The 11987-nt window shown below is 35.6% G+C and overlaps 1 long non-coding RNA gene across 1 annotated transcript in view; it reads left to right on the top strand.

The window, feature by feature from the left end:
• The first annotated feature begins 9410 nt into the window (after positions 1-9410).
• Positions 9411-11987, top strand: part of LOC128931341 (uncharacterized) — a 138459-nt gene continuing 135882 nt past the window's right edge. The window contains exon 1 of the long non-coding RNA XR_008479609.2: positions 9411-9488. This is a non-coding gene — a long non-coding RNA (uncharacterized LOC128931341). The remainder of the gene's footprint in view (positions 9489-11987) is intronic.

Here is an 11987-nt window from a genome sequence, read left to right as displayed (position 1 = left end):
CACCTTACATTTCTTTTTTTTTAAGGATGTGTCTGAATTGTCTATATTACAAAATTACTGCTTCATAAAATCCTATTTAATGATTCCTGATAGACTTTAAACATTTTTCTCGCAAATATGTTTTACTATGTTTCAATATATTGTCTTTTGTTATTGTTGATCATAGTATTTATTTGTCATAGGTATTTTTGACAAATTACATAGTAAAATTAACTTTTATTGCTTCTACATTGTAAGTCTATTTTACCTACTTTTAGATTTACAGATGAATCCGTACATGTTTTCTTCTAATATTTTTATATACAGCAAGAAGATAATTTTGTGTTTTCATATAATTATACCATTATCCCAATAGCACTTATTATAAAGTACATTTTTTATTCACTGATTTCTGATGCAACCTTTATGATACACTAAATTTATATTTGCAAATGTGTCTATTTCCAGATATGCTATTCTGATTCATTCATGGTGTAATGTCTTACTGTCTTAACTATAGAAGCTACATAATACATTTCCAAGTGGACATGGCTAGCATACCCTTTTCAGAATTGTTATGGTCACTGTATTCTTGCTTGTTTGTCCATCCCCATGAACCCTGTAATAAACGACTTTTCTAGATAAAAAAATGGTGTTTATATTGCAACTATATTACATTTACAAATTGAACTTTTTTATTGATATTCACATAAAAAATTGTTTTATAGTCCCTTGTAGAATTTATATCAGATTTTATAATCAATATTATATTGTATAATTTATATCAGATTTTATAATCAATATTATATTCACCTCATTACAAGAATTTTCAAAGTTTTGTTTCCTTTATTTATGCTTTAACATTGCTGAAGTTGTACTAGGATTATCTTTAAAGTTCTTTAAAGTAATTCACTAGTGAAAGTATTTGAAACTTAAGTCAAATCATTTTACCATAATATGTGTTGTTTCTGGATGCCTGGGAAAAGTTTTTCAGAGACATATTCCTTTTCAACAGGGAGACATAATTCTTGTTTTATTTAAGAAAATTTTAATCAAGTTTTTAAAAATATTTATTCTTTGTTCCTGCTTTTGTTTTCATTTTGTCTTTTAATATGTGTATTAGAACTACTTTCCCTCACTTTTTTCTTTCAATTTCTCCCTCATTTTATCTTTCTTCATTTGCTTAATTTTAACTTCAATTTTTCTATTTTCTACTGCCTATTTCTTTTACCATATTATTTAGAATATGTATTTATTTTCATCATCTACTTAGTTTTGTCTTCACTTTTGAAATTTATATCTAAATCATTCCTGAACTCTGAGAGATTTATTTTTAAGTTCCTTTATTGACATTATTTAAAAAAACTTTTTCTAGTTCTCATTTATTCTTTTTTTAATAAATTAATTTCATTGTTTATTTTGAAATATTAAGCTACAGTCTTCCCACCACAAAGTGTTAAGTGGGAAGTTCATGTTATTTCGGTATGTCTTTGCTGTTTGGAAATAGTTTATTTTGCTCATAATAGTTAATAAGTCTCATAAGAACTGATGGATTTATCAGGGGTTTTCACTTTTGCTTCTTCCTCATTTTTTCTTGCCACCACCGTATAAGAATTGCATTTTGCTACCTGCTGTGATTCTGGGGCCTCCCCAGCCATGTGAAACTGTAAGTCCAATTGAGCCACTTTTTCTTCCCAGTCTCATGTATGTCTTTATCAGAAGTGTGAAAATGGACTAACAGTTAATTGGTACCTGGAGTGGGGTGTTGCTGAAAAGATACATGAAATGTAGAAGTGACTTTAGAACTGAAAGAGGCTGGAAAACGTGGGAAAGTTTGGAACTTCCTAGAGCTGTTTTGAATAGCTTTGCCCAGAATGCTCACAGCAATATGAACAATAAGATCCAGGTGGAAGTGGTCTCATATAGAGATGAGAAACTTTTTAAGAAATTGAATAAAGGTGAATTTTGTTACATTTTAACAAAGAAACTGGAAACATTTTGCCCCTGCCCTAGAGATTTGTGAAATTTTGAACTTGAGAGAGGTAATTTAGGGAATCTGTCAGGAGAAATTTAAGCAGCAAAACAATCAGGAGGTGACTTGGGTTCTGTTAAAAGCATTCTGTTTTGTAAGGGAAGCAGAGCATAAAAGTTTGGAAAATTTGCAGCCTCTGAGAAAGAAAAGAAACACATTTTCTGGGGAACAATTGAAGTTGGCTGCAGAAGTTTGCATAAGTAACAACGATCCTGATGCTAATCCCCAAGATCATGGGGAAAATGTCTCTAGGCCCTATCAGAGACTGTCATGGCAGCCACTCCCATCACAGGCCCAAAGACTCAGGAGGAAAAAGTGGTTTCATGGGCTGAGCCCAGGGTCACCATGCTATCTGCAGCCTAGGGATTTTCTGCTCTGTGTCCCAGTTGCTCCAGCCATGGCTGAAAGGGGCCAACATACAGCTCAGGCTGTGGTTTCAGAGGGTGGAAACCCCAAACCTTGGCAGCTTCCATCTGGTGTTGACCTTGCAAGTGCACGGAAGTCAAGAATTGAAGTTTGGGAGCATCTACCTAGATTTCCAAAGATTTATGTAAACACCTGGATGCTCAGGCAAAACTTTGATACAAGGGTTGGGTCTTCATATAGAACCTCCGCTAGGGCTTGTACTGTGCACCTAGAAAAGCTGCAGATACTCATCACCAGCCCATGAAAGCAGCTAGGAGGGAAGCTGTACCCTGCAAAGCCACAGGGGGTGGAGCTGCCCAAGACTATGGGAACACACGTCTTGCATCCGTGTGACCTGGATGTGAGACATGGAGTCAAAGATCATTTGGAGCTTTAAAATTTGACCAGCCTGCTGGATTTTGGACTTAAATGGGCCCTATAACCCCTTTGTTTTGGCCAATTTCTCCCATTTAAAATGGCTGCATTTACCCCATTACCAGTACTCCCATTGTATCTAGGAAGTAATTTGCTTGCTTTTGATTTTAGAAGCTGATAGGAAGAAGGAACATGCCTTGTGTAAGATGAAACTTTGGAATGGAGACTTTTGGGTTAATGCTGAAATGAGTTAAGACTTCAGTGGACTATTGGAAAAGCATGATTGCTTTTGAAATAAAAGAACATGAGATTTGGAGAGGACAGGGGCAGAATGTTATGGTTTGGCTGCATCCCCACCCAAATCTCAACTTGAATTCTATCTCCCAGAATTCCCACATGTTGTCGGAGGGACCCAGTGGTGGTAATTGAATCATGGGGACTGATCTTTCCCATGCTATTTCATGATAGTTAATAAGTCTCACGAGATCTGATAGGTTTATCATGGGTTTTTGCTTTAGCTTCTTCCTGTTTTTCTCTTGCCACTGCCATGTAAGAAGGGCATTTCACTTCCCACCATGATGCTCCAATGTGGAATGGTAAGTCCAATTAAACCTCGTTTTCCCCCCAACTTGAGTATGTCTTTATCAGTAGTGTGAAAATGAACTAATACAATCACTGGCTAGAAAAAAATGAAATTGTATTTATTACTGCCATGCTCACTTGGGTTTCAGTAGTCAAAGAGAAAATCATTATGGTGCTGGGCACGGTGGCTCACGCCTATAATCCCAATACTTTGGGAGGCCGAGGAGGGTGGATCACGAGGTCAACAGATCGAGACCATCCTGGTCAACATGGTGAAACCCCGTATCAAATAAAAATACAAAAATTAGCTGGGCATGGTGGTGCACGCCTGTAGTCCCAGCTACTCAGGAGGCTGAGGCAGGAGAATTGCCTGAACCAGGAGGCGGAGGTTGCCGTGAGCCGAGATCTCGCCATTGCACTCCAGCCTGGGTAGCAAGAGCGAAACTCCGTCTTAAGGAAAAAAAAAAAAAAAAAAAAAAAAAAAAAGATCCATGTCCTGCAAATACACGTAGGAGGTGTAGAAGGCTACATAATCCAGTGTCTCTACAATGTATCATAAAGTTTGAAAGAACTCCTCTCATTGGACGATAACATGAATGGGGAGGGAAATGACTCAAGGGTTAAAATATCGCTGCTCCCTCCCTATACGGATTCCTTCTCTGGATTCTCTCCACAGCAGTGTGGGAGCCATCTCTCTCTCTTTCTCTCTCTTGCTGCCTAATAAATCGCTTCTCAGCAAAACTCATTGGGTCCACGATATTTACTTGAAGAGCAAACTCACCACACCTCCAGGGCCCATTTCCCCATTCTTCAGGGTAAGAGAGGACGAGAACCTCAGATCGGGAACTAGGAGCATCTTCGGGACACCCCTTCCCACCCCCACCTTACAATATGACTAATCAGGAGTGACTTTTGTGTAAGAAAGAGATGCAGTAGTCTATAAACAGAGCAGGTTCAGAGATGATATAATTATTGTAGCTGCACTATAAGGACTTCAAAACATGGATATTTATACATGATAGAAAAAAGAGAAAAGGGAAAACAATGGGGATTAAATAGATAGAAAATATTAATAGAATGTGTATATGTTTTATAAGAGAAAGGTTAAGTGGGTATCAGGAATGTGACAAATAACAGACTAAACATTGCCTAGAACATATATTGAACTCAGAAATACGGTATTAGAAAAATACACAAACAGAAACCCAGAAAGAGAGTAGACATATAAAACACAGAAAACATAAGAGGTATGCAGAATATAGAGAATATAGTTTAAGAAAATGTGGGGGTAGTTCTAGAGGAGAATGCAGAGAGTTAGAATAGAAAAAAAAACTGGAAAAAATAATGGCAAATGACTTCCTGTGACAGTGAAAAGATACTGCCAGTGAATTCAAGTAGGAAAAATACAAAGAAAAACATACCTATGTGTATTATAATTAAATTGCTGAAAATCAAAGACCAAGTGATGATATTAAAAGAAGCTGGAGGGGAAAAAGATGTATAACATTTAATGAAAAAGATATATAACTGACAGCTAAGATATTGATGGAAAATGGAAGTCAGGAAAAAATAAAAATATATCTGAACTAAATTCAATTAGCTCAGAAGCTTAGGAAAAACAATTCATTGGCTGTCTTCCCTCTTACTACCAACCAGTCACCCCCATGCGTCTGATCTTCACATGGATTAGGGCAAGGAAAGTTCAGAAAATATATGGGAAAACACAAACATAAATTATCTGTATTGTGGGAAATGAAGTAATAATGTTGGCAGGGGAAATAGTTACCTGGTGTTTTAGTCAAACAGATCATTGGTCAATAAATTTCTATTGTTTTTAAGCCACCTAGAAAACTACTACATTGCCTTTATTCTCAATTCCTTCCCTTGTTTTTGTTATTCTTCATTGTACAACATGTATTTTAAGAATACTCCTTGAATTCCACTTTTATTAAATGAGGGAAAATACCTACATCTCTGTACTCACTGTACAGTGAGTCCTACAGTGTAACAACGTAAGATGTAGTTGATGTCATTCAGTAGCTTACTGCCTTATATATGTTTTAAGACCCAATGCTTATAAGTTAGTGAAAAACAAGACAATAAACACCTACATTATAAATTTCTCAGAGCAAATAATATATCTGCAAATTACTGTAAAAAGTAAACAAGAAAAGTGTCCATAAATATAATTTAAGTTGAAGCTGAAAGAATAGATGGGAAAAATTTCAGCTTATAAAGGAGAGAAGATGGGTTTCAGTAAGAAAGCAAATTGAAAAATGGTACTGTAGGCAAGTACATGGTACACAGAATGACGATACCAACTCTAGAGAAACGTTCATACTTGGGAATAGTGGAAAATACCCTTGTCTAAGTGGAAGATAAAAATAATGCAGAGGATCAAAAAAAAACTGAAAAGAAAGAATAAAATTTAAATCTGCTTAGAAAGACAACTGGGAGATGTCTTAGATTTTTTTTAACACTAATAGAATGAAAGGATCTAAGGGATATTAATTCAGAGATCGTGTGCAAGATAAACTAGAGTGAAAGAAAGAAAATAATAGTCACAGAAAACACTCAAGAGGAGAGTCTGATAGTTATTTTAAAAAACTGGTTAGAGAAGCCAGACTTTTTATGTAGGGGCCTAAATAAAGCCACTGACCTGGGAGGATCAGCTAAATTTTCTGTGTTTCCCTTAAAATCCTGATTTCTCTATGGCAGTTTAATTCTTCTCTTTCATCTTGGTTAGATTTAAGCCACTGGCATCTATTACAGGAATCTTTTCACTGATAATAAAAAATTTCTGCCTAACCTTGGAAGACTTTGAATAAACTGTGACTTTTAAAAGCACTTAACATCCATGGCATATATTTATAATTCTTACTACTAAGATTCAGTATTGGGAAAATGCTAAGTTTGAAATTTTCAGCTATGTTACCTTTAATTTCCAAGCTGTATTAATTTTGCTGACTGTAGTAGCTTTCTTTTCACCTCATTATTGTCTCTTCTTGAGACTACTCAAGCTAGCATGTATTTCCGAGACAGGCGAAATCTATGTTCTTATACTTTTTCCTTTCAACTTTACCTTTCTCAACCAATATTTCTCTTTTAGAAAATGTGCCCTCTTTATATTCAGATTTCAAGGGTACTTCTTATGGCATAATTGATTTTGAGAATTCCTTGGCCTGATACTTCTATTTAGATTGAAATTTATGGAAGTAATTTGAGAAGCCACTGAAATTGCAATATCATCAATATTATATGGCAATTCTTTTCTTTGAGCAACAACAATGAAAATCTATTATTTTAATAAAGGAAAAGCTGGGTTTTTTGTAGATATTTTCATTTTTAAAGAAAAATTATAGGATATGTGTTTTTTCCAAAAAATATAAGTTTGTAATAAACAATCCCTTGAGCTATTGATGCAAATCTAGCCCAGGGAAAAAACAGGAACCAGGCAAGTTTGAACTGAAAGACACTGAATATCCCAAATGTATTCATTAAGAGTCACTCAAATTTGCAGAATCATAAAAATTTATCAGTATTGAGAAAAATGAGATGATTGAAGGTTGTTTAGAACTTTTTTTTTTTTTTTACAAATAAAACATTTTGGAGGTGATTTGTTTTAAGATGTAAAGTTTTGATAATTCCTTGAATCAGAGATAACTGGACATTCATTCTTTATAAAATCCCCATCTGCTGCTGCAAAACCAGTCTATATAAATAGTTACATGGTAACCTGTATTGCATTTTAATAGTAAATTCCTATTTTAGTTATTTTGTAGTAGGATGTACTGTCCTTGCCAAAAATATTATAAATTATTCTAATACAATTTTTTTTCAAATAAAACTTGGGACTAATTTTTAGCTGTATCCATTTTATAAAAATAAATTGTAATTAATGTAACAATGTAAATTAATATAAATTGTATATTTAATTTTTTGACTTTTTGCCTCTATAATAAAATACAAAATTTATTTTAATTTTGCCAAGTTTCTCATGATTACTTTTTCACCAAAACTGCATGTAAAAAACACTTCTGTATTAAATATGTATTTTCTTTGCACTTGGTAATATTATCTATCTTATATCATAAACTATAGTGATGTTAAAATTTGAAAATATGCTTATTTATGAGACTATAACTCTTGAAGGCAGAGGATAAAAAATATTTAACAGGAAATGGGTTCTAAAACAATTTTAACTTAGTAATCTGTACTTGGTAGGTGCTTAATAAACGTTTAAGTAAATGCATCAATTATTTATCTTGCTTATTAATCATTTGTTATCCCTGAGTTTGTTTCAGTAGAGGAACATTGGCCTCTAGGCAATTAATTTCAATTTAAATCAGTACATAGTTATCTCTGGACTTTACAAAATTAAATCAACTAAAAATTATCCCTTGTTAAAATAAATGCATTTGTTTCACAGGTTTATAAAAGAAAATGATTTCCTAGATGATCCATTCATTGCTGAGAACATTTTGAAATTCTTGTTAAGAGCTGTGATTGAGTTATAATCACCCAATTTAGATTTTCATTATTATTCTGGATGTTTTTTCTATTAAAAAATGACAGTTACAATAGGATTATGATTCCAAATTACTATGGAAAATATTTTTTGAGCTTGGTAGATATGGCTTATGATCACTTGATGATATTTTGTATGAGTATATCTTGTTTTGATTCACGATGTATGAACGTTAAGGGAATACATCAAGAGAAAAAAGCTTTTATGTGGTTTCTTGTTATAATGAAAACTGAATTGTATCCATTTGACACATTTATACTTTAGTATTTATAGAAAAAAACTAACTTAAACCAGTGGTAGCATCATAATATTAGGAGGAGCTTTTTGAAAATATACTTAATTGCACTATATAAGAAACTCTATAGAGAAGGAATGGTGTTCTTCTGTGTGTCATTCAAAATTTTGCCCAGGTGATTGCTACATAAAACCTCATTTTCTTAGTTCATTTTGTGCTGGTATAAAAGGATATCTGAGACTGCATAACTTGTAAAGAACAGAAATTCATTTGTACAGTTCTGGAGGCTTGGCAGTGTAAAGTGGAGGGCCCCACATCTGATGAAGACCTTCTTACCACGTTATCCTTTGGCAAAAGGCAGAAAGGCAAGAAAGCACACAGGAGAAAGAAGGAAGGGGGCTGAACTTATCCTTTTATCAAGAACCCTCTCTCTGGATAAGGAAGCCACTCCTGAGATAAAAGCATTATTCCATTCATGAGGGCAGAACACTCCTGACGAAATTAACCTCTGAAAGGTACCACTTCTCAACAATGCTGCATTGGGAATGAATTTTACCACACATGAACTCATAGAACACATACTAACATTAGCACCCATTATAACCACTGGATTGTAGGCACACATGCTCACACTAGGGACACACATTTATTTTTCTGGCCAAACTCCATACTTATACTATTTCCTATGTTTGTTTCTTGATAGTCTGGAAATTAGGTCAGTAAACCTAATTATTAGGTCAATAAATCTAATTATTAATATATCTTGGTGATGGTGATACTGTACTATTTTCTCAGGCTAAGTGTGGCTTTATTTATGACAAGTAAGAAAGAACCAAGTATTAATCTTAGAAATATTAGTTAATATAAGAAGCCAGGAGTTTAGATATATTCATGTGTATACACATATACGTGTGTGTGCGACCCCCTTGTAGACCCCTGCCCGGTACCCGATCCCAAGTAACAGCTCGAGCTACAGTTGGAAGCTGAGTTCAGGTTTATTGGGACCAGCGGGCAGGCCAGGAAAGGAAGGAGATCAGGGCTGGCTGCGACTGTGCAGCTGGGGTAGGAGGGTTTTATAGAGGGGGTGGACGGGGCGTGGACACAAGGCTGGCGGAGTGTCGTGGGAGCTTAGGATAGGCTGTCCGTCTCTGGGCAGACTGCTGAGGTAGCTCAGAGGGTTATGTGTCGGGTCAGGATAGGCCGAGGCTTGGCGGGCTTTTCTGCTGCGATGATTGGCTGTTTGTTGTTGCTGGGCAGATCAGAGCAGCGCCTGAGGGTTTTCTTCCGGGCGGCGGGAAGCCTGGGGGGAAGAGGGTCGACGGGACTTTCTACCGAACAGTGTGTATACATGTGTATGTATAAATGTATATAATCCCTTTGTATCCCTATGTTTTACTCTCCACTTCTCATAAGAAATTTCACAATTGCCTTTCCTCTATTTCTAACCTCCTGAATTGATTCTTCATTTCAAGGAAGTTTATGCTTTCCAGTGGATGTTGAAAATCCTTCTCTTTAGAACTAGAATTGAGAAAATTAAATAATACTTACCAAGGGTGCCAAATCATAACCCCTTTTCAAGTAGGTACTTAAGTTAAAAATAATTATGCTTAATGCACATTGAGCAAGGCTTTGCAGAATAATGCACTAGACTATGGTATTTGGATTCAAGGCTGCCATCCTAGACACAGAAAAGTTTGGCATTCATTTGGGAATTTAATGTGAAATTTCTGCTCCACAGTAGCACATGTTACTAGCTAGTGACTAACCAATTCAACCACATCTTTCCTAATCCAGCTAAAATCTGAGACATACATGTGGGAAAGAGGCAGGAGAATGGTGCAGTTGGCAAGAGATTTGAACAGGCAGGAACCAGAAATAATGTAGGGATAGATTCCGGTATTTGCATTTCCAGTGTGAAAAATGCATGAGCCTCTCCTACAGCACTCTATACTAGCTCCAAATTTAGAACATTTTTACCTTTTCCACCATGATATTCCATGTGTGCACTCTGATATCCCAGAGGAATATAAAAATAATTATTGGAAATGTACTATACTATGAAACATAATAGTACCTAGAATAAGTTATATAAATCTACATAGGGAAATGATTTTCACCTGAAGCAATGTTAAAAAACTTTAAAAATCATCAAAAACCTAACACATGTACATAGGTTAACACCCATGAGAGATTATGCCTCCTGACCTAGATGGCCTTAATGTTCACCTAAGCTTGACTAAACTTTTTTTTTTTGAGACGGAGTTTCACTGTTGTTACCCAGACTGGAATCCAATGGCACGATCTTGGCTTACTGCAACCTCCGCCTCCTGGGTTCAGGCAATTCTCCTGCCTCAGCCTCCCGAGTAGCTGGGACTACAGGCACGCACCACCATGCCCAGCTAATTTTTGTATTTTTAGTAGAGACGGGGTTTCACCATGTTGACCAGGATGGTCTCGATCTCTTGACCTCGTGATCCACCCACCTTGGCCTCCCAAAGTGCTGGGATTATAGGTGTGAGCCACCGCAGGGGGCCAAGCTTGACTAAACTTTAGCCAGGCTTCTTTTTGACTTCAGGCTCTTGACCTCTCTTTTCCTCGAGCATTTACTTTAGAAAACTTGTAATTGTGAATTCTTTCTCTGCTTCTTCGAGATGTAAATCTTTTTAAAGCTCTTGCCAGGTTTACAACCCAGGAATGTTTCTCAAGAATCTGGAAGACACTCCTTTGAAATGCAATCATCAAGACAGATAATGCCACAGACAGTTTCTGTGGGATGATAGGAGCCTGCATTCTACAGAGCCCTGCTCCAAATTGCAAAACTATCTCCTGTCATTAAGATAGGAGAAAGTTAATCGGCCTTTAGTTTAAGGCCAGTTAACCAACACAGGTGGCCCATAGTTCCTCCCATCTTAGCTCTTAAAATCTTTACAGCTCTTTTATGTAATTCGGTGTAATTTAGACTGAGTTCTAGACTCTCCATTTTTGCAAGAGTCTTGAATAAAGTCTTTGTTACCTTTTAAACTTGATTCTGTATGATTTTTCTTTTGATACTCCCATTCTTCCTCCACTTCACTCTCATAGACTTAAAATAAAATAGTGCTGTTTGTGATAGAAGTAATAAAGTGAAAGATGCCAAGACTACAAAAACTTAATGTGCTATTAGCAGAGAATAGAGAGTGATGGATTATATGTCTAAGAAATTTCAAATCAGAAAGAAAGTTGATGAATTAACACAAGAGCAGATTTCCAGAGGAGGGAGAAAGGAGTCTCTCTGCTTCTGAGGTGGCAAGTTATTTCTTTTACAGAGCTGCTCAAAGTAACAGCTTTACTTTCTTCTTGAGCTCAGTGAGATAATTTTCTGTAACTTCTTGTACTGGATTTCAAAGATCATTTGCCTCTACTGTCTTTACTTTTCCCTAAGATTGAATCATCATGAAGCCCTCAGAATTCTCTCGCTCCAAAAGTTAATAAAAGTTCTTAAGTTTGGATAAAATGTTCAGTCAATATTTGGTAGGAATGTAGATTTTGAACAAGGCAATAATTACAGGACACAAGGATATTACAGTGAAATTTAGAGGGTACATCCACAGCTTTATTTCTTTTGCCCCCTCCGTTTAAATCCCCATTTCTTTTTATTACTGGGCAAACATACTTTCTCAGATTTCCTGCTTATTTATCTTACTCTGTTTCCTCTGTAATGTGGAGGGCTTTTTGTATTAGAGTTTTTTATAACTTTACATCTTAAGTAAACAAATATCCTTAGACTCTAAAGAAACTCCTTAGAAATTAAAAAGTTATTCATATTGTTCCAAAGAGGAAACAAAAAGGGTAAATGATATTTAAAGTCAAAT

The sequence above is a fragment of the Callithrix jacchus genome, chromosome 2 (assembly GCF_049354715.1).
Source record: "Callithrix jacchus isolate 240 chromosome 2, calJac240_pri, whole genome shotgun sequence".
Taxonomy (NCBI): Eukaryota; Metazoa; Chordata; class Mammalia; order Primates; family Cebidae; genus Callithrix; species Callithrix jacchus.
This window is presented reverse-complemented; position numbering and strand designations above follow the sequence as displayed.